Source organism: Triticum aestivum, chromosome 2A (assembly GCF_018294505.1).
Source record: "Triticum aestivum cultivar Chinese Spring chromosome 2A, IWGSC CS RefSeq v2.1, whole genome shotgun sequence".
NCBI lineage: Eukaryota > Viridiplantae > Streptophyta > Magnoliopsida > Poales > Poaceae > Triticum > Triticum aestivum.
Genome location: NC_057797.1, coordinates 76,122,114 through 76,146,020, shown reverse-complemented (window position 1 = coordinate 76,146,020; position 23,907 = coordinate 76,122,114).

Here is a 23,907-nt window from a genome sequence, read left to right as displayed (position 1 = left end):
TCTTACAGCAGTGTTGCTGAACTTCTGTGGTACCAGTGCTTGAACTTCACAGTTAGTAGTATGACAAACTAGTAGTGTCACACTCAAAATTTTTCTTACAGCAGTGTTGTTGAACTTCTGTGGTAGCAATGATTGAACTTCACATAAATAACTATGTTTTTCTGAACATGCTACATATTTTTATCTAACAGCTTCGTCCTTGAACTTCTATGATTCATGTACTTGAACTTCACATTCATAACTAACTTTTTTCTAAACATGTGACAAATAATTTTGCTTTCTTGTATTGCTAGTTGGACTTCTGTGCTAACAGTGGTTGAACTGCATTTTTTACATATTTTTCAGAAAAAACAAATGTACCCAACCAACAAAGACCCATAGACTGAAAAGATGATGAAACTTGAGGAGTTTTTTTTTGAACTCACCTGTTAGAATGCAAGTTGGGTGCTTGTTGTTCATGCACCGTAGAAATGTATCGAACAGCCACTTGAATGACTTTGCATCTTCGTCTCTTATCAGGGCAACGGCAAATATCGTTGACTGCAAGTGATGGTTTGTTCCAACAAACACTCCCAGGGGCATATGAAATCTGTTGGTCTTGTAAGTCATGTCAAATGTTACGCAATCGCCGAAGTCTTGATAGGCTCCTCGGCAGCTTGCATTGGACCAGAAAATGTTTTTAATTGACTTGTCCTTGTCCACTTGGATGTCATAGAAGAACTCATCATTTATTGCCTTCATGTCTTTCAAGAATGAAACAAGTTTTAATACATCATCCAAATCATCTTTCCTTGCATTCATGGCTTTCCTGCAAATCACACGCCAACATGCATTTTTTATTTTTGCTATCAAAGGGGTTGTGAGCTAGGATGCTATTTTACATTGCAGCATGTGGGTGTTTGAATACTTACTGGTTTAGTAGGTCTCGTCCGGTCATGCTTAGGAAGTAGCTTCCATCTTCATTTTCAGATAGCATGGACATGATTGTTGTGTGCTTGACATCATGGTACTGCAGGAGCTTTACATACTCCAGAATAGTGGGGTCATAATTCTTGTGTGAGTGCAAGAATACCAGCATGTCATCAGTTTGCATGAGCTGGTGATTATGATTGTACTCAATGTCCACTGCCACGCATGTGTCATCCTCCTGCACCTTCACCCTCATTCTTGCATTGCAGCCCGTCCTCTGCGATGTTTTGTTTCACTTCCTGTTGGCCTCTGAAACAGAAGATGTGTGTATCCCTTGGAAGGCACAAACAAAATACTTGTGGTTGTCATTTCCACCCGTCTTCCTGATTCCAAAACCAGCATGCCTGGCGTATCTGTTATAAAATTCCCTTGCTTTCTCTACATCTTTGAATCGCATCTTTAGTCTTGGTATTAGATAATCTGGTAGATCCGACGTCTGCAGAAAAAGAAAAAAAATAATCCAAACAACACGTTAAAATGCAGTTTATGAACTTGTTATTCTGGAGGGAGCAGAAAATGTGCAGATAATACAAGATGCGTATATAAATATTTTTTATTTCACTTATGTGCGTGTATGATCGCAACTCCGCCGGTGTCGGCTGCTGTCCCTCTGGGATGGGGCATGGCGGAGTAATCATAGCAGGATGCAGCTGTGGATCACGAGGAGGAAGGAGGGCTGAAGATGGCCTCTCTCTTGTTTGCGTCCTTTTTGCTTGAGTTGGTTGTGGAGGTATTGCGATTCTGGTCTTGGTTTGCTCTTTTATTTTGTGAAGAAATCCATCTACCTTGTGCCCCGTAGAATTCTGACTTGTAGTAGCAGCAGCAGGATCAAACGGTGGTAGTGTGCAGATCACTCTCCTCCGTGTGTGTTTTGCTGTTGGATTTGTCCTGGGATCCAGTTTAGTTGCTTCGCTTTGGCATTGATGAGGCACACCAGGATAACCTCCAGAGTTACACGCAGGACTTGAGCTAACCCCCTCCTCCATCGGCGTGCTTGGGAGCCTGCTTGTGGATACAAAGAATCCGCGGGGATTTCCGGTGTCACCCAATTAGGTGGAGGCGCAAACCTCTGCGGATAGGGCTGTGACCCAGCATCTTGGAAGTATCCGTGTGTTTCGGGTGTCATCCATTTTTGGTCTGGAGCAGGTTGGTAATGCTGTTGGTGCGTTTGAGGCGTGACCCATTGAGGGGGGTGGAACGCGTACAGGCTTTGGATTGTGTACTTGCTGCTGGGAACTTCTAAGCTTCTTCATGCGTCTATCGTCTTCCTGACATAAAAGAAAAAAAAGGTGTATTAGCACACAAGTTATATCTGCATATACCTTTGTAACTGAACTTAGCATTATTCATAGCCTGAACTTCTCATATATAAAGTGGTGAGAGCTATCACACTATGCACTGAGCTGAGCATCTGCCGATGCCTTTGTACCTGAACTGAGCACCCTTCACAGAATTAACTTCACATCCTGTTTTTTAATTCTACAATATTTTATTACTTATATGCACCTGAACTGGGCACTGTCCACAACCTGAACTTCCTGTTTTGTAAAGGGGAAATACTGTCTACAGTTTAAAAAACCTGAACCTTCATGCGTTTGAATGGATGGACTGCTAGTGCATACCAACCTGACCTTCATGTCATATCACATGCATGTTTTATTTTCCTTTTATTTTTTTTGCACAGAACCAGAGACATACCAACCTGAACTCTAGCACACTTACTAGTTGAACTTCACATGTGAATGTGAATGCAGGCAGATTTTATAGTGTTTGTAGCCTGGACTGAGGATCACATACTACCTGAACTTCACATGCCTATATGCAGGCAGATTTTTACAATGCTGTTTTGTAGCCTGGATTGAGGCTCACACACTACCAGAACTTAACATGGTTGTAAGCAGGCAGAATTTTAAAAAGCTTTTGTAGCCTGGACTGAGGCTCACACACCACCTGAACTTCACATAGCTGTAGGCAAATAACAAACCAAAGGAAGGAAGAAGTTCAACCATACCCTGGCTAGAAGTCCAGCCAATCTTTTTCCAGCAGCTGATAGGCCACCTTGAGAAAAATTCGTCGTGGAGGTAGTAGAGGAATTCCATGGCAATCCATGTCTTGCAGGGGGCGCGAAGTTCATCTGGAGAAAGCAAGAAGGTCAAAGAAGGCAAGATTGAAGAAGAAGGCAAAATTGGGAGGAAGTTCATGTACTTTTGCCGCTAAATTTGAGGGCGCAGCCGATGCTGCCTCTGCGGAGGAGTTGCTCCGTTGGTCGCGCCGCTCACTGTTGCTTGCGTCGGGGTCGTCATCTGGTCTGCCAAGGCTTCGGGCGGTGACAATGGGACGAGGATGCGGCTTCCTGAAGTCCATGGCGGCTTCGTCGCGTCTAGGCGACGCGGACTCCCTCGTGCCGGCGTCCGCCGTCGCTCGCTCGCCCGCGCTGGTGGCCAGCCAGGAGTTGGGGAAGGAAGGGAGGCGGCGGATCCGGCCGACCAGGAGTTGGGGAAGGAAGGGAGGCGGCGGATTCGGCTGGCCAGGAGTTGGGGCAGGAAAGGAGGCGGCGGATCCGGCGGGGGAGGTCGGTGGATTGAGGGGAGGAGGGGGGCTAGGGCGGCTCGGGATCAGGATCGTGATCAGGTGGATCCTGTCGGGGGGCCTCGGGATCCAATGGTTCCTGTCGGGCCGGCGGCAGTTTGGAAGTTCGGGAGGGCCTTGTCGGGCCCTATATAGGGCTGCTGTGATCCAAATAGTTATTCTAATCATGAGATTAGAATAGTGCCACTATATATATATATATATATATGTATATATATTACTCTCCGTTTTGGAGGATTAATTTTTTCTGCCTTGGTCATTTTTTTATTTCGACCATGAATTGCTGGTCATTGATACACCGGGTTATTCTGATCAAGGATGAATTTTGACCAGGTGTACCAATGACCAATAACCATTACCGACGGCTCAAAAAATATGACTTGCCACATCATTGATTCAAGTAACGGATCAATATCAAGATACTGGGCGGGTCAACAGAACAACACATCAGTCGAAATCTTTACGCTCAAAGTGTAAAAGTGCGCGAAGGCACCACAGACGACACAAGAGTTTTACTATCCTATTATAAAGCCATAGTTGGGCTCAAAATGTTTCCAAGTTTTTTAGGAGTCATCTACTCCTGCAAGCCAGCTCCTGCGCTCTCCGGGTCGATGCTCCTCACATCAATATCCGCTTGACGATTTTCAGCACCAGAAACTTCTGGGTCATCCTGCACCTTTTCTTCCTGCTCGTACTAGTGATCGCTCACACACCAGTTAATCTTGGTTAAGGCCTCAAAATGGCATCATCTTGCATAATAACTGACGGGTCAACATCAGGAGCAAAGTAGTTCTTACGCCATCATGGAGTCAGATCAATCGGCTCGAAGGTTGGCGGGGGGACTCGTACGTTTGATGCATCATATACTGGCCGATAGGTCGAGCTCCAAAGCAAGTTAACTCACCAGAACATGTGTTTCCTTCAAGCAACGAGCATAGTCTGCTGCAGTAAATTGGCTGCCATCAATGTTAAATTCTGGAAACTCGCCAGACATCTCGGCCAGGTCCATCACTGGTAAGAAGGCCTTCGCACGGCTAAGTGATTCCATTGCACTGGCTCGAGTGGCTGATCTTCTCCATTCTTCCAGCTGCTTCGGCATGTTTGAAAATTGATCGAGCATATCCTTTATCAACAAAGGCGGCTCTTTTCCGCCCTTCACGACCATAATAGTGCGAAGGCTGCCTGAGTACAGTTGCTCTAGCAACGTGTATATGGCCTTCAACTTTACCAGGGGTACTTGGACTCCTCGTTGGTCTCTTCTGCCTGCAAGACAAGCACTCATATAGGCTATAAGCCAGAATATACTTTGCGAAGGATTTGCGGACTGCAATAAGTGTTGCTTACCAAAAACGTCGACAACCATGTTCGTGATATGACACTTCAACTCCACCAACCCCTATGTCTCAATTGTAAGCCGGCCTTCAGCATCTTCTGCACGTTGAATCAAGGCGGCCTTTTTGGTCTCAATGGCGGCTCTTTCCGCATCCAAGGCAGCCTTCATTTTCTCAAGTTCTTCCGCGGAGGATTGTAGTTTTGACTCTGCTTTGACGCGCAAAATCTATTCCACTTCCATATCCTTTTTCAAGACGGCCACTTTTGACTTGGCCACATTGAGTATGTCCTGCAGTCCAATATATGATGATCAAATAAGTTATTTAACTCCCAAGTCAGCACTATTGCATAACACGCAACTTGGGGGCTATGAGGCAGCAAATATTTTCTACTTAAAAGTCCCAGGCAGTTGCAAGCAAACTACATGGCACTTGGGGGCTAATGCACGTCATTTTCCCCAAAAGGAAACAATGATAAAGACCCGACTCACTTCATGGAAATGAGCCGGTCCTTGGGGGCTACTTGGTGTTTTTCACTTCATTTGTTACATTCAACATTCTGAAGACCCGACTCTCTCACATAGATGCGTCGGCCCTTGGGGGCTACATGTCACCTTTTTAATCATCTACATGGGGACGTATTTACAAAGAACTGGCTTGTTATTTTCATAATAACTCGGCCCTTGGGGCCTATAGTAGGCTAGTGAAAAGTTTCATGCAAGCCTTACACACACTCAAGTTTTCATATGTTTAAGCCTTGGGGGCTACATAAGTATATAGATACAGGGTTGGGGACAGAGATTATCTCATACCTCATACTTTGTTCGCAGCATGATTGCGGTATCCTGGCTCTCAGGCAACTGGGTCAGAAATCCTTGATGCAGCTCTTCAACGTTCATGTTCCCTAAGCCAGGGAGTTCCAACTTAGTTTTCCCCTTATCCAATGGGACCGACTCATCTTTGGCCAAAATCTTGGCCAAAGTGCTTGAGGCATCAGGAGCACTTTGTCCCGTCCCAGTAATCGCTACGTCTGTGTTAACCTCCATCTGATTGACATCTTCAGCTTGTGGACAAGGACTGGGAGCATGAGCAGGACTTGGTAGGTGGACATCTGTGACCGGCTCATCTGGTTTTTCCCACTCATCTGGTTTGGCCTGCTCATCTATGACGTTTGTTGTTTCACCCGCCGGCGGTTTATCGGTAAGTACCGGCTCGTGAACCGTCTCTGGTTCATGATCCGGGTTATGTTGCGGCGGGTCTTCAGTACTAGAGGTAGAAAGGGCGGCGGATGACTCGTCGACTTTTCTCCTGGCAAGGGCTTTTGCCATGATACAAATACAAACACTTTTCATTGAGTAAAATGTTGCAATAAGCAAGATAAGGCAGTACAAGTACTCACCCACGCTTAATGTTTAAATCCGGTAGTTTGCTGGCGATTGATTCTCCAGAGGATGGATTCGACTCATGATAATTTGAGTTAGAAGGGTTAAGGGGTTGCCTAATAAGTCCAGCTCATGGAAGAGATGAGTAGGACTGTGAGGCACCTCAACCCGTCACTTTCGAGCCACCGGCTCATGTGATAACCCAGCGTTCAACTCGCCAGAATTGCTTCAGAGCTTACGCTTGCCGGCTTGCTGCATTTTCTTCAAAACAAATTTTGAACTAAGTAAGCGCGTGGATGAGAAAATGGTACCTTCCTGACGGCTCTTCTTGATCTCTTGGGGACATAAGTTTCTGAGCTCTGTGAGATGGAAATTACCTCAGCATCGCCGGCTTGACTACCTTCGGTTTGTCCCTGAGAAGAGGAGGCGTCAGCAAGTTGTATAAATAAATGACCAAGTGAGTCAAGCTCTACCTCCGACTCATTCCCAGCGGCCGGCTCGTCGTCGTCGACTGGTCTTGCTCAGTAGGCATCGGAGCAGGCTTGCGGGCCTTTTCCTTTTTCAGAATGGGGAGTCAACCTGCACGTTTTGACAGATTAAGAAGTGAGCCCGGGTCAAGCAAAGATAAATAAGCAAGATAAATGAATACAAGCATACTTACTGGAGGTGCTGGATTTTTAATACAGAAAGGAGCAAGCCCGGTCTTGTTGCAAGCATCTTGGGGCTCTCCTAGCAGTTTCTTCACGACCTTGTTTATGTCACCAACTGGCAAGTCATCTTGGCTGAAATGGTGTTCGTCAGCTAACTTGCCGGTATAGTTACACATTAAGTCGTCCCTCCGACTTAATGGCTGGATTCTCCAGCTGATCCTGCACTGGGTCAGATCAATCCTGGTGAGGCCTTACGCTCATAAGGCCCTCAACTTAGAATATATGGGCGACTTCTTGCCACTCTTCCTTAGAAGGCCAACCAGGAAAAGCTTCAGTGGCATTAAGTCGCTCGAGTCTGTAACCCAGCAATGGATTTTCGCCGATGGGAGTAGTATTCTTGCAATAAAACCAGGTCTTATTCCATCCTTTCGGATGACTCGGTAGTTTAGCTTCTGGAAAGGGACAATTCTTCCACCTCTAAATGAAAACCCCCGCCAAGCTCTATGTTGGAACCATCTGCAAACTTAGTCTGATGGTTGATACAGAAAAAATCCCTGAAGATAGGGACAATTGCCTCTGTCTGAAGATAAACTTCGCAGAAGACTTGGAATTGGCACAGATTGGTCATAGAGTTGGGACCAATATCTTAAGGATGGAGTTTGAAGAAATTAAGGAAATCCCGGAAGAATTTTGACCCGGATGGTGAGAAAACCCTATGGAGATGATCTGTGAACATAATGACTTCTCCTTGGTCAGGTTGAGGGGTGCTTTCTTCTTCAGGCGCCCACCAGCCAACTACTGGTTGAGCCGGAAGGAGACCTTGTCCCATGAGGTTGTCAAGTACTAGGCTTGATACTTGAGATTGGACCCAGTTACAGGCCTTGCCAGACTTGGCCATAATGAGTCGCCTGAGGGTTAAACCTGCGGGAAAATATCAGGTGATACCATGCCTTAGATGCTCCCATGATACGAGCTTTTGGTCCGTCGGATCTCAGATCCAACGGTTCCTAGTAAGTTCTGAAAGGTTGTTGTACTTGTTCGCAATTTTTAGACTTCGAAATGTCTTTTTCGCAAAATGTTAGGAGCTCGTATCATGGGAGCATCTAAGGCTCTGTATCACCTGATACTCTCCCTTAAACCTGCAAGTAAAATATGGATGGCGGGTCATATTTATAGGTGATCAGTCGCTGGTCTCACTACATGATAAACCGGCAGAGAAAGAGGTTACTCCAATTTAGAGCGAGTTAACACATTTGTTCTATTACTAACAAGTCGTGAAGTTATTCAGAATATTTGAGTCGGTCGAATAAGGGACATCTGTGACTATCAAGATGAGTTACAATATGCAATAATGAGCCGGCAATTTATAGAGCGACTCATTCTTCCGTGGAGACTGGTTTTTCTACTAAGTCTTAGCCAGAAACAAGTTTTTGTGGAAACGGTTGCGATTACGGATATAAAAATAGCTTAAAAAATATTTACTAAACCTAGGGGGCGAAGCAGTCAAGTTTGCTACTCTGTTTGAGAAGTTCAAAGACTATGAGCAGTTTTCAGATTCAAAAATGGTGCAGTCATAGCAGTTGGAATAGTTATGTGGGCTATTAAAAGGGATCTAGGTCTACTATTCGAAGAATGGCAATGAAGTACTGATGAACTCCAACAAACTACAGATGAGATAATGTAGATCTGACGAGGAAATCTCAGCGTACCTGGCTGCAGCAGAGAGCGGCTGAGAGGTTCTGACGAGCTCTGACGACGACTTGGACGACATCACGGTCGTGGATGAGGTGGCCGGCGAGGTCGAAGAAGCGCGGCGTCATTCCGGTTGTGGGAGAGCTTGAGTGCAAGGAAGAAGAGGAACAGGGGGACAAAGCGGTAAAAGTAAAAAGTGAACCCCCTTGGATATATTTATAAGGCAAAAAAGAAGGGGAAATGCAGGCGCGAGGATAAAGGAGGCGCAGTAACTTTTCAAGTAAGGGGAAAGGCAGGCACGAGGATAAAGGAGGCGCAGGAACTATTCAAAAAGGGGAAAATGACCCGGAATTTTATCTGTTTGAAGATTAACATCATGTATACAAAATAAAAAAGGTACAGTACCACCTATGTCTCATCATGTACATCTCTAAGCCACCTGATCGGGTTGATCACCTACATTAAACGGCTAAACTGTTGGAGCTTCGACTACATAAAACTACGTTGTCTAGATTCATGTCCATTGTTTGAATAAATTCTTGTAAATAAAGTTACATTAGGGCAGTTTAATCAAAAGGGGTTGGACTGGGAATGAGCAATGCCATTTTTGTTCTGAAAAAGAAACTGTGGATCATTTTTTGTTGGATTCATTTTGCAAGTAGTGTGTGTCCCTCTAAATCTCCAAAGATCTCCTACTGGAGTGGATGATTTATTTGGAGGTAGCAAAGACGCACAAGCTTATGTTGTGTGGGGCTGCTGCTGTGGTGTGGACCATCCGGAAGACACGCGTCGCTTCCTGTTTTTGTCAATAATTTCCCGATGATCCAACTAGGGTTGTTACCTTGTATATGTAATTAAATCTCCTATTAGGGAATTCTGTAGAAGGGCCGATGACGAAAAGATATTGAAGATGGGGTAAACGTGACCAAGAAGATGATTAGAGAAGTGTTGACCTACAAATGTGGATAGGCACCAATGACAAGAAGAATTACAGCTGACTAAAGGTTTTCAACTTCACTTTTTAGTGCTGCTTGTTTAGGTGGAAAAACTGATGTTTAGTGATGCTTTTATATGTGCATTGAAGCTGCTGTAGTGTGCTTGTAGAAGTGAGGTGTGATGCTTGATTGGCGTTTCAGGCTAGCGATGCGCTGATTTGTGTGGGCCTTTTTCTTCCTTTTGCTTGTTTAAATCAGTAAGGAACCTTGTAATGATATGGCTGTTTCTCTAATGAAAATCGACGAGGCAGCCCATTGCTTAAAAAAGTTACATTGATGATAGCCATATATGGACTTAGGCGCATATTCATCTGACGAAAACCATCTTGATAAAGTCGGGAAGAAGTGCATTTTAGTGTATAAATTCATGAGAAAAGAGATTATATCATGCACCGGATCCGTGCATGTATCTGTTTTTTTGTGAATACGCTAGAGTGCATGTATCTGTCATGTACCGAGTTGGAGATTCGCATCTCCGCATGTATCTTTCATCTACCGAGTTGGAGATTCGCATCTCCGCCGATGTATTCGTATGTATGCATATTAACTAATGTATATTCACTTTATTTTTGTCCCAGTTGTGCTCAAGTAATTAGGTCTTGGGGCACCCAGTGATAAAACCCCACGTCCCGACTATCCATGATTTTGAGCTACGACATGTAAAAGGTTGTTTGAAAATGAGTGACGAGAACACACTTGTATGTTAATCTTGTTTCATTATGGATGACATTCAAGATAATTTGGACTCTCCGACCGTAGCAATATTTGGATGGCACTGACCGAGCAATAATAGACACACCGACGTTTACAGGGGGGATTACGGGGTGGTTAAAATTTGATTGGCTGGGATTTGGTTAAGTGAGGCGTGCCCACCATTTAAAATCAGGGCAGGGGGGTCTAAATTTGGTTAAGTAGAATTTTTTGAATGGTGGGGAGTCTAAATTCCAGAAGAATTTTGTGAGGGGTTTAGTTGTGATGTGATGTGATTTAATCAAATTGCTTCATGGCTTCTCTATCAGTGGCGACGATGAAGAATCTAGAAGATTCATTATTTACACCCTTAATGTTAGGCTTACTATCAAAGATTAGTCAAAATTCAAACATAATTTGCCTTCTTTACCCCTCAATGCTAGCCCCTTCAACAATCTCTGTCAAGGTCCACCACTACTCTCTATTGTCTTCTCTGGAGGAAAAAACAGAGGAAAACGGCACAACCTCAAGTATGAGTGCCAACCACCAAGAATAATACATACTCCATTTAATTTTTCACCGCGGTCACATTCACATATATACATATGGTATGGTAGACTTTGTCGATGTGTAGAAATAAATGTCTGACATGCCCGAGATTGTTTCGAGAATGTCGGCCTCTCTATCTAAGCTCGCTATAGCCACGTCCATGTCCGAGCTTGTATTTTGTTTGTATCTTTGGGCAAGGTTGTTAGGCAAGTATGGATGTGTGTAGGGGTGCAGAGTGGCGCCCAATCCGCCCCGCTTCACAATCAAACTTAATCGCGTTAGTTATAACTTTCCAGCTAAGATTTAGTATAGATCGAACTAATTCCCTACTTATGTGGGACTATGCGGGGTGCCGCTTGCATTCCTAGATGTGTGCATCATATGATGGAGAGGTTGGGATTACCTTTTTTTATAAAACAAGGTGTTAGGCAAGTCAGGCTACAAGATCCAATGCACCAACTACTGAACATCTGAACCCATGTATGTAGGTAGCCCATGCACTCCACTTCCTCTTTTTTTGAACCGAAAACCGTAGAACAATCGTTCTACGGTAAATAAATTAAAAGAATAAAAATATTTACAGAAGTCCAGAATAAAACAAAGGCTCACCCTACCCAACTCCAGTCCTAGTGAAACCTTGAGGCAACATGATAATTATGCTAAGCACTGATCAATCCAACTAGAAAGACTATCTGCAAACTTATCCTTGATCCTATGCTTGAGCAAAAGCAGATCTGCCCGAAAGGAAGCTCTCCAAGAGAGAACAGAAGCCAGGATAGCCTTCAAAATCACTCCATTACGCTGCATCCAAATATTCCAGCATCCCATTATGATAACTTCCATAGCAATGGGGGTGGAGAGAGCCTGAATGGATAAGCTGACTTCATCAAACACTGAGATTCCTCTGTATCGTTGACCAAGAATGGAGCTCCAGCAGTTGAGGGCAAAATCACAGTCCCATAAGAGATGCATTGAAGTTTCCATAGTATGGGTATGACAAAGTACACATTCATAGGAAGGAAGGTAGAAAGACTTTCTATGAAGCAAATTTCTAGAGTTCACTCTGTCATGAAGCAGCAGCCAGAAGAATATCTTGTATCTGAGCATAGCGGCACATTTCCAAATTTGCTTGAATATGGGAGGAGACAGCTCTCTAGCAATCAATTCTTTATACATCTTTGCGGAGGAGTAATTTGTGCCCCAAGGGTAAATCCATTTATCTTGCAAAGAGGTATTCATAGACTGTTGCACCACTATCTGTAACTCCAGAAATTGCTGATGAGCTTAGACTGGTAAGGGTGTATGGAAATTGCTGACCATATCCTGAGCAGACTGAAAGAATTCCTAAGCAGACATATTATCATTGTGCGTGAAAGAATATAGCTCTGGATATTTGTCTTTAAGTGCACCGTGTCCCCAGTTATCTTGCCAAAAGATAATGGTGCCTCCTTGTCCAGGGTTGCATTTAGCCACCAATTTGAATTGAGGCAGCATCTTCAGAATATTTCTCCACCAGAAAGAGCCCACAGGTCAATTATTAAGCACACCTCCAGGGTAGTAGGATTCCCAAATTAACTTTACCCAAGGAAGATCCTCATGATTAAGAAATTTATGAAGATGTTTCATGAGGAGACATTTGTTATGAACATTAATGTTGAGGACACCCAGTCCCCCAGGTCTTTGGGAACACACACCTTTTTCCAAGAGATTAGGGTTGTGCCTCTGTCCTTCATACCATACTTTCTCCAAAAGCAATGTCGAAGGTATTTATTTATTTGATCTACAATGCCCAGGGGGAGATCCAGAGTGCTCATGAAAAAGGTAGGCAAGCTGGTGAAGACAGATTTGAGAAGAATGAGATTATCTCCAAAAGACAGCAAAGTGGAGCAACCAGAGAGCCTTCGATCGATTCGCTTGATGACAAGGGAAAAATCCTCCAACTTAGGCTTAGAGAGACCCAAGGGTAACCCATGGTATGTGAAAGGAAAACTGCCAGTCACACAACCAAGTCTGTTTGCTAAAGACTGCAACTTTGAGGAACTGGTGTTAATTGGGACCATAACAGATTTCTCATAATTTACCCTTAGACCAGTAAAGATAGAGAAATGGAGGAGCAAGTTCTTCAGTTGTTCAATCTGAGCTTCACTGGCAGGCATGATAATGATAGTATCATCTGCATATTGAATAACTAGAAAATCAAGGCAAGGGTGATGCTCCAGGGGTCTCTTTATCAAATTGTTATGCATGGCTTCATTGAGGATTGATTGCAAAATGTATGCAGCTAGAACAAAGAGCAATGGAGAAACAGGATCCCCTTGTCTAACCCCCCTTTTACACAAGAATTGCTTCCCTGGAACACCATTAAGGAGAACAGAAGAGTACCCAGAGGAAAAAAATCATGTTCATCCACATAAGCCATCGGGTGCCAAAACCTTTAGCAGTGAGAATATTCCTGGTTGCTTGGTGCTCAATGAGATCAAAAGCTTTCTCAAAATCCAGCTTGATTACAATGACTTCACTCCCAGAATGCTTGCATTGGTTGATGTATTCATATGTCCAAGATAGACAATCCTGAATGGATCTTGTCTTTAAGAAACCATATTGGTTAGCATGAACCAACTTCAAAATAACAGATTGCAATCTGTTTGTAAGCAGCTTGGTAATGATTTTGACAGAGCAGTTCAGGAGAGAAATAGGTCTGAAGTCATTGGGGTTAACAGGAGCATCCTTTTTAGGTATGAGAGTGATGAAAGAAGAGTTGATGCTCTATAAACTGATTCTGCCATGAAAAAAATCCCCAATCAACGCATAGAAGTCAGAAGCAATAATGTCCCAATAGTACTTCACAAAATTGGTGTTAAAACCATCTAGTCCAGGGGCTTTGTGAGGGGGAAGGTCTTTTACTACACTATCAATCTCTTCCTTAGAGAAAGGAACCTCCAGCAAAGAAAGATCCACATTTGAAAGAAGCAGATTCTCTAAATCCAAAGGATTGAAAGTGGGAACTGAAGTGTTTAATCTCTTCTTGAAAGCATGATGCAGAATATTAGCTTTTGAACTATGAACCCTGAAGGAATTACCCAATTCATCCTGGAGGCAGTCGATATGATTCAATCTGTGCTTTAGAGTGGCCTTGGCTTTAAAATATTTGGAATTAGCTTCTCCAAATTTGACCCACCGAATAGTGGCCCTCTGCTGCCAATAGATTTTTTGCAACTGTAGTAGGTTCATGAGATGTTGTGAGAAAAGTCCTTCCATTAGATTCAACATCAGTTAGGTTTCTAAAATCTTCAAGTGAATCAAGGAACAAAATTACTTCATTCGTTGCCCTGATTGAGATGCTCAACTTTGAAATACTCTTAGCCCAAATCTTCAGACATTTTCTAAGCCTTTTAAACTTAGCAGTAATTCTTTTAGCACTGCCTTGAATAAAAATAGGGCTCTCCCAACTCTGCTTGACTATGTCTTTGAATCCCTGAATTTGCAACCAAAAGTTTTCAAATCTGAAAATCTTTAACTTGGGAATATGAGTGCCAACCTGAATTAAGCAAGGTATATGGTCTGAAACTGGCTTTGCCAGAGGAAGGACAACGGTCATGGGATATTGGGAAGTCCAAGCTTCAGAAGTAAAAACCCAGTCTAATTTTTCTAGAAGAGGAGCATCTTGCATATTACTCCAAGTGAAACTTCTCCCCTTTAGTGGAATTTCCACCAAGGCGAGGGCATTTATAGCCTCATTGAATGTCATCATGTCAGAAAAGTTTCCACCAGACCTGCTCCTGTTGCTGGGAAACCTGATGTAGTTGAAGTCTCCCATTATAATCCACTGAATATCATCAGGCATATAGATTTGCTTGAACCAGTCAAGAAACCTTTCTCTATCCTATCCTTGATAGGGACCATATATATTGGTGAGGATCCACTCTTCTCCAGACAGCTTGGAAACAAATTTGATGGAAATTGAGAAATCATTAAGGAACACAGTTTCTCCAGAAAACAAGCCACCATTCCAGGCCACTAAAAGACCCCCAGAGGCACCCACCAAAGGGAGATAGTCAAATTTGTTGATCCTATTAGGACAAAAATTCTTAAGGAATCTCTGATCAAAGATTTCTTTCTTGGTTTCCTGTAGGCAAATGATGTCTGCGTTGGCCTCACCAATTTTATTTCTTAAATCAAGCCACTTACCACTGTCATTAAGTTCACGAATATTCCAGTTAAGTATATTCCATCTTCTATTCATAGATACAACAGTCTCTGGATTTGACAGGAAAACTAGAATGAAAAGCCATTGCTCAAGCCACCGACAACAACCATCACAGCACAGGTATTAAGATACCAACACAGGCACAAACCCTCATAGAACAGGGTTATATAAAAGCAGGAATCACATGACATAGCAGAGCAGACAAGTTTCATCTGGTGATAGGATTCAGGTACAGGCAAATCTGACAAAAGCTCCCACGAAGCAATAAAGTTTCCAGAAGTAACAGAGAGTCCACAACTAGATATGTCCATCTTATACATGGCAAAGTTCAAAAAGAAACTACTAGTGCTGAAGAAGACTAAGAATTTCTAGGGCTTGAAGACGGGATTCTTCTTGGACACCCCCTTGTTGGCCTGCTTGCTTTCCTTTTTCTTCTTCTGCTGGTGCAACATCTCATCAGAGCAATCCTTAGCATCAGCCTTGCAAAAATGAGACAGAGAGATTCTTAACAACTCTGGAGGACAAAGCAGGAGGAGAAGAGGAGCAGGGAAAACAGTGTTTATCCTGACAAGAGTGCCTCTTAAACCCCTTATTAATTTCCTGCAATCTAAAACTTCGTCTCACCTCAATTTCCACCACTGGGGCTTTGTCCTTCCTCTTCCTATGTGCATGAGCCACAGATGTACTTGCAGCCAGCTGGACTGTGAGTCCTTCAGAGTCTTTAACCTAAGGAGTGGAGACATTTATCTTAGAGGAAATTTCTGGCTCAGCGATAGCATGATTGCAGATAACCCTCTCATCAGAGAAACATTTATCAGGTAGCACAAAGGGAATGGTGTTCTGATTATCTGAACCCTCCAGAATGAAAGCCCACAACTGGGAAACTAGAAGATCTTTAGCCCACTCAAAATTATCAGGAGTTAATAGAGCCACAATGATAAATTTACACCATTCAGGTGGTACCTGCACAACCTTGTCAGATGAATCAATAGGTGCGAAATGCTTGTTCCAAAGATCCAGTCCTTCTTTTGAGAGTGAATCCATGTCTTGGCCTGCAGAGGCATCATGTGGGAGCAGCAACTTAAGATGAGGCTCTAAACAGCCCAAGGTAAGGGAAGCAGAAGCAGCCGAGAGAGGCTTAAAAACTGGGTGAGGAAAACCAGGTGGAGCACTCAAACTGGAACTCTCAGAGCAGCTGTTACCTTCAGAGACAGCTGGAGTAGAAATCAATGGCAGAACATTGTTGTCCATATTGTTGGAATCACCTACATTCTCATGCGGCATATGAAGAGCATCCATAGGCAACTCTTGTGACATTTGAACAACTGGGGGCAACTCATGAGAACCCTGAATCAAGCCTTGACCAACAACAGCATTCAGATCCTCTAGCAACAATCCATCAGCTGCAACAGCAGCATCTACGTCAGCAATAATAGGTGCATCCACAGGTGCAGCAACAACATCTTGAGGCTCCAGAGGTGCAGCAGCAACCACTGCAACAGTGGCCTAAACTTGTACAACAAGGGCTTCAGGGAGAGCTTTATCTTGCTCCACTGCCTCAGGGAGAAGAGGAACACCAAACAGCTTAGGCTGCTGAGGGAGCTGGGTTTGCTCAATTGGCTGGTTAAGATCCAAGTCAATTGGATGGTGATGCTCAACAGGAAGAACTAAGGGAATCAGTAATTCATTAATGTCCATAGGAGGCCCTCCATTTGCAGAAGCAGCAGAACTGGCATTAGAGTTGGGCAGACCTAGAGATAAAGTTAGACCACTGTCATTGGGCAGCTGGATATTTTCTTCCAAAGGTGCCAACAGATCATTCAACTCCAAGAATTCTCCTGCTTGGATTTCAACATCAATAAGTGGATGCTGCTGAGGCATAGCCCACTGGCCCCAACCAGCATCTTCCTCAGCATCTGCAGGAGGATCAATGACAGGATCCTCTACATTGTGTCCAGCATTCTGAATCAGATGAAAAGCAACAGGTCCAACCATCAGGTTATTTTGATTCGGATGGTGGAATTCCTCATTAGGACGAGGGTGTGGATTACCATCCTCAGGGATGGGATCTTCATCTGCAGGAGGTCCAGGAAGCAGAGTATCATCAATGATCACAACAGGGCAGGTCCAAGATTTCCCACTAAAACTCTTAACTCCAGTCACAACCAAACTCGAAGGAACATCTTTTAATGCCTCAATCTTGAACTTCAGAGCCACATCCGCATCAGATGACTTGGTACGATCCCATACTAATAGCAACCCAAAACCAGCAGTAGCATTGGAGAGCTCATGGAAATTTCTAAGATCTACTGGGAAACCAAAAACCATAATCCACACATCCCTATGAAGGTTAAAGTTTTTCCAATTCAGGCCCTCATTGTGCCTCTGAAACACAATATGAACGTCATCATATAGATGCGGGCCACGATTCACAAGCAAATCCCGGTCAGCAGCACTAGCAACTCGGACAAACACCTGACCGAAAGGGCACTTGGAGATAGAAACAACCCCAATACGCCTAGACTGCAAGAACTCCATAAGAATCTCTCGAACATTTTGGAAAGCAACTTCACCTTGGGGCATTGGGATGATGGTTGCAATGGCGAGGTCTTCATTGGCGGGGGAGAGATTGCCATGGATGATGTGATGGCGAGCCGGGCGACCTTCCACTTTGATGGCTTGATGGCCAGTGGGGAGGAAAGGGACTGGATCGAAGGGAAAAGTGGCCATTGACGCCAGCAAGGAAGAACTCCTCGCAGCGGCAGAGGAATCTTGAGGCGGGCTTGAATGTTGCAAAGAACTAGGAGGCTGCTAGGAATGTGAGCGGGCAGAGGCGGTAATGACTTGATTTGATGGAACGGGACAAGTGGTGGTCTCCCTGCCAGCTGGGGTCGAGGATATTTCGCGCTTGGAATTCGGTTTGTCAGCCTAAAGATGCCTTTGACGGAGGGGGGGAGATATGTTGCGATGCGGCTCCTCGGAGATAGCGCCACCAAATCTACAGTTGCCTTGGATATGGCCCAAGCGAGAGCAGCCCCTACAACGGATTCTATTTGTGCACTTGGGCCGCAAGTGGCCCACTTCAAGATAGCGCACGCAGAATGGACCCCGAGCAGAATGGGTTACAGAATTTTGAAAAAGCCCTGATCCCGCCCCTCGTAATGGAACATTATTGGGCGACGTAATGATAGGATTCAATGCAGGCGCGGATTGAGCCAAACATTCCGAAACTGAATGTGAAATCTGAGGACTATTTTGAACAGGATGATCGGAAGGAAAAACACGAGGAGATTGAACCACTGCCGCATAGGATCGATTATTCCGGGAACGATCAACCAAAGTCCATTCCTGATCCAATTCTTCTGTTGGAAATATGCCTTGGAGGCAATAATAAAATGGTTATTATTATATTTCTTTGTTCATGATAATTGTCTATTGTTCATGCTATAATTGTGTTATCCGAAAATCGTAATACATGTGTGAACACAAAGACCACAACACGTCACTAGTGAGCCTCTAGTTGACTAGCTCATTGATCAAAAGATAGTCATGGTTTCCTGACTATGGACATTGGACGTCATTGATAACGGGATCACATCATTAGGAGAATGATGTGATGGACAAGACCCAATCCTAAGCTTAGCTCAAAGATCGTGTAGTTCATTTGCTATAGCTTTTCTGAATGTCAAGTATCATTTCCTTAGACCATGAGATTGTGCAACTCCCGAATACCGTAGGAGTGCTTTGGGTGTGCCAAACGTCACAACGTAACTGGGTGACTATAAAGGTACATTACAGGTATCTCTGAAAGTGTCTGTTGGGTTGGCACGAATCGAGACTGGGATTTGTCACTCCATATGACGGAGAGGTGTCTCTGGGCCCACTCGGTAATGCATCATCATAATGAGCTCAATGTGATCAAGTGGTTGATCACGGGATCATGCATTACGGTACGAGGAAAGTGACTTGCCGGTAACGAGACTGAACAAGGTATTGGGATACCGACGATCGAGTCTCGGGCAAGTAATGTACCGATTGACAAAGGGAATTGTATACGGATTGATTGAATCCTCGACATCGTGGTTCATCCGATGAGATCATCGTGGAGCATGTGGGAGCCAACATGGGTATCCAGATCCCGCTGTTGGTTATTGACCGGAGAGGCTTCTCGGTCATGTCTGCCTGTCTCCCGAACCCGTATGGTCTACACACTTAAGGTTCGGTGATGCTAGGGTTGTAGAGATATTAGCACATGGTAACCCGAAAGTGGTTCGGAGTCCTGGATGAGATCCCGGACATCACGAGGAGTTCCGAAATGGTCCGGAGGTAAAGATTTATATATAGGAAGTCCAGTTTCGGCAATCGGGAAGGTTTCGGGGGTCACCGGTATTGTACCGGGACCACCAGAAGGGTCCCGGGGGTCCACCGGGTGGGGCCACCTATCCCGGAGGGCCCCATGGGCTGAATTGGGAGGGGAACCAGCCCCTAGTGGGCTGGTGCGCCCCCCTTGGGCCTCCCCTACGCCTAGGGTTAGAAACCCTAGGGGTGGGGGCGCCACCCTTGCCTTGGGGGGCAAGGCACCCCCCTTGGCCGCCGCCCCCCTAGGAGATTGGATCTCCTAGGGCCGGCGCTCCCCCTAGGAACCCTATATATAGTGGGGGGAGGGAGGGCTGCGCACCCAAGCCCCTGGCCTCTCCCTCTCCCTCCCGTGACACTCCTCCATCTCCCTTGCGCTTGGCGAAGCCCTGCCGAGATCACCGTTGCTTCCACCACCACACCGTCGTGCTGCTGGATCTTCATCAACCTCTCCTTCCCCCTTGCTGGATCAAGTTGGAGGAGACGTCTTCCCAACCGTACGTGTGTTGAACGCAGAGGAGCTATCCGTTCGGCACTTGGTCATCGATGATTTGAATCACGTCGAGTACGACTCCATCAACCCCGTTCTCTTGAACGCTTCCGCTCGTGATCTACAAGGGTATGTAGATGCACTCCTCTTTCCCTCGTTGATAGATGACTCCATAGATTGATCTTGGTGATGCGTAGAAAATTTTAAAATTCTGCTACGTTCCCCAATAGTGGCATCATGAGCTAGGTCTATGCGTAGTTACTATGCACACGAGTAGAACACAAAGTAGTTGTGAGCGTCGATATTGTCAATTATCTTGCTGTTACTAGTCTTATCTTGATTCGGCGGCATCGTGGGATGAAGCGGCCCGGACCAACCTTACACGTACGCTTACGTGAGACCGGTTCCACCGACTGACATGCACTAGTTGCATAAGGTGGCTGGCGGGTGTCTGTCTCTCCCACTTTAGTCGGATCGGATTCAATGAACAGGGTCCTTATGAAGGGTAAATAGAAATTGGCAATTCACGTTGTGGTTTTGGCGTAGGTAAGAAACGTTCTTGCTAGAAACCTATAGCAGCCACGTAAAAACTTGCAACAACAATTAGAGGACGTCTAACTTGTTTTTGCAGCAAGTGTTTTGTGATGTGGTATGGCCAAAGGATGTGATGGATGATATATGTGATGTATGAGATGATCATGTTCTTGTAATAGGAATCACGACTTGCATGTCGATGAGTATGACAACCGGCAGGCGCCATAGGAGTTGTCTTTATTTATTTATGACCTGCGTGTCAACATAAACGTCATGTAATTACTTTACTTTATTGCTAAAGCGTTAGCCATAGTAGTAGAAGCAATAGTTTACGTGACAACTTCAAGAAGACACGATGATGGACATCATGATGATGGAGATCATGGTGTCATGCCGGTCACAACGATGATCATGGAGCCCCGAAGATGGAGATCAAAGGAGCAAATGATATTGGCCATATCATGTCACTATTTGATTGCATGTGATGTTTATCATGTTTTACATCTTATTTGCTTAGAACGACGGTAGCTTAAATAAGATGATCCCTCGTAAAATTTCAAGAAAGTGTTCCCCCTAACTGTGCACCGTTGCGAAGGTTCGTTGTTTCGAAGCACCACGTGATGATCGGGTGTGATAGATTTTAACGTTCGAATACAACGGGTGTAAGCCAGATTTACACACGCAATACACTTAGGTTGACTTGACGAGCCTAGCATGTACAGACATGGCCTCGGAACACAGATGACCGAAAGGTCGAGCATGAGTCGTATAGAAGATACGATCAACATGAAGATGTTCACCGATGTTGACTAGTCCGTCTCACGTGATGACCGGACACGACCTAGTTAACTCGGATCATGTTATACTTAGATGACTGGAGGGATGTCTATCTGAGTGGGAGTTCATTGAATAATTTGATTAGATGAACTTAATTATCATGAACTTAGTCTAAAATCTTTACAATATGTCTTGTAGATCAAATGGCCAACGTTGTCCTCAACTTCAACGCGTTCCTAGAGAAAACCAAGCTGAAAGACGATGGCAGCAACTATACGGACTGGGTCTGGTACCTGAGGATCATCCTCATAGCTGCCAAGAAAGATTATGTCCTAGAAGCATCGCTAGGTGACGCACCCGTCCCACAGAACCAAGACGTTATGAACGCTTGGCAGACACGTGCTGATGATTACTCCCTCGTTCAGTGCGGCATGCTTTACAGCTTAGAACCGGGGCTCCAAAAGCATTTTGAGCGATACGGAGCATATGAGATGGTCGAAGAGCTGAAAATGGTTTTCCAAGATCATGCCCGGGTCGAGAGATATGAAGTCTTCGACAAGTTCTTCAGCTGTAAGATGGAGGAAAATAGTTCTATTAGTGAGCACATACTCAGAATGTCTGGGTTGCATAACCGTTTGACTCAGCTGGGAGTTAATCTCCTGGATGACGCGGTCATTGACAGAATCCTTCAGTCGCTTCCACCGATCTACAAGAGCTTTGTGATGAACTTCAATATGCAGGGGATGGAAAAGACCATTCCTGAGGTATATTCAATGCTGAAATCAGCAGAGGTAGAAGTCAAAAAGGAACATCAAGTGTTGATGGTGAATAAAACCACTAAGTTCAAGAAAGGCAAGGGTAAGAAGAACTTCAAGAAGGACGGCAAGGGAGTTGCCGCGCCCGGTAAGCAAGCTGCCGGGAAGAAGCCAAAGAATGGACCCAAGCCCGAGACTGAGTGCTTTTATTGCAAGGGAAGTGGTCACTAGAAGCGGAACTGCCCCAAATACTTAGCGGACAAGAAGGCCGGCATCATGAAAGGTATATGTGATATACATGTAATTGATGTGTACCTTACCAGTACTCGTAGTAGCTCCTGGGTATTTGATACCGGTGCGGTTGCTCACATTTGTAACTCAAAGCAGGAGCTGCGGAATAAGCGGAGACTGGCGAAGGACGAGGTGACGATGCACATCGGGAATGGTTCCAAGGTCGATGTGATCGCCGTCGGCACTCTACCTCTACATTTACCTACGGAATTAGTTTTAAACCTCAATAATTGTTATTTAATGCCAGCTTTGAGCATGAACATTGTATCAGGATCTCATTTAATATGAGATGGCTACTCATTTAAATCCGAGAATAATGGTTGTTTATTTATATGAGAGATATGTTTTATGGTCATGCTCCGATGGTGAATGGTTTATTCTTAATGAATCTCGAGCGTAATGCTACACATATTCATAGTGTGAGTACCAAAAGATGTAAGGTTGATAATGATACTCCCACATACTTGTGGCACTGCCGCCTTGGTCACATAGGTGTCAAACACATGAAGAAGCTCCATGCAGATGGACTTTTAGAGTCTCTTGATTACAAATCATTTGACACGTGCGAACCATGTCTCATGGGTAAAATGACCAAGACTCCGTTCTTAGGAACAATGGAGCGAGCAACCAACTTATTGGAAATCATACATACTGATGTGTGCGGTCCAATGATTGTTGAGGCTCGCGGTGGCTATCGTTATGTTCTCACCCTCACTGATGACTTGAGTAGATATGGGTATGTCTACTTAATGAAACACAAGTCTGAGACCTTTGAAAAGTTCAAGGAATTTCAGAGTGAGGTTGAGAATCAACATGACAGGAAAATCAAGTTCTTGCAATCAGATCGTGGGGGAGAATACTTGAGTCACGAATTTGGCACACACTTAAGAAAATGTGGAATAGTTTCATAACTCACGCCGCCTGGAACACCTCAGCGTAATGGTGTGTCCGAATGTCGTAATCGCACTCTATTAGACATGGTGCGATCTATGATGTCTCTTACCGATTAGCCGCTATCATTTTGGGGCTATGCTTTAGAGACTGCCGCATTCACTTTAAATAGGGCTCCGTCGAAATCCGTTGAGACGACACCGTATGAATTATGGTTTGGGAAGAAACCAAAGCTGTCGTTTCTAAAAGTTTGGGGATGTGATGCTTATGTCAAGAAACTTCAACCTGAAAAGCTCGAACCCAAATCGGAAAAATGCGTCTTCATAGGATACCCTAAAGAAACTGTTGGGTATACCTTCTACCTCAGATCCGAAGGCAAGATCTTTGTTGCCAAGAATGGGTCCTTTCTAGAGAAAGAGTTTCTCTCGAAAGAAATAAGTGGGAGGATAGTAGAACTTGATGAAGTATTACCTCTTGAACCGGTAAATGGCGCACTTCAAGAAAATGTTCCTGAGGTGCCTGCACCGACTAGAGAGGAAGTTGATGATGATGATCATGAAACTTCAGATCAAGTTTCTACTGAACTTCGTAGGTCCACAAGGACACGTTCCGCACCAGAGTGGTACGGCAACCCTGTCTTGGAAATCATGTTGTTAGACAACGGTGAAGCGATGGCGGGCCCGGATTCCGACAAATGGCTGGAAGCCATGAAATCCGAGATAGGATCCATGTATGAAAATAAAGTATGGACTTTGACTG